Source organism: Arachis hypogaea, chromosome 7 (assembly GCF_003086295.3).
Source record: "Arachis hypogaea cultivar Tifrunner chromosome 7, arahy.Tifrunner.gnm2.J5K5, whole genome shotgun sequence".
Taxonomy (NCBI): domain Eukaryota; kingdom Viridiplantae; phylum Streptophyta; class Magnoliopsida; order Fabales; family Fabaceae; genus Arachis; species Arachis hypogaea.
Window position 1 is genome coordinate 51,285,999 of NC_092042.1, and position 308 is coordinate 51,286,306.

Consider the following 308-nt stretch of genomic DNA (forward strand, 5'->3'; position numbering starts at 1 on the left):
TAGCTGAATTCTTGCAAATCTGTGACACTGTCAAGACTAATGGGGTTGACCCTGAGGTCTACAGACTTATGCTATTCCCTTTTGCTGTAAGAGACAGAGCTAGAACATGGTTGGACTCACAACCTAAAGAAAGCCTGGACTCTTGGGAAAAGCTAGTCAATGCCTTCTTGGCAAAGTTCTTTCCACCTCAAAAATTGAGTAAGCTTAGAGTGGAAGTCCAAACCTTCAGACAGAAGGAAGGAGAATCCCTCTATGAAGCTTGGGAAAGATACAAACAATTAATCAGAAAGTGTCCTTCTGATATGCTT

General features: G+C 41.9%; 1 non-coding gene across 1 annotated transcript; it reads right to left on the minus strand.

Moving 5' to 3' along the window:
• Window positions 1–200: 200 nt before the first annotated feature.
• Window positions 201–308, minus strand: LOC112704477 (small nucleolar RNA R71). The gene has a single exon (XR_003155101.1). It is a non-coding gene; the product is annotated as a small nucleolar RNA R71 (small nucleolar RNA).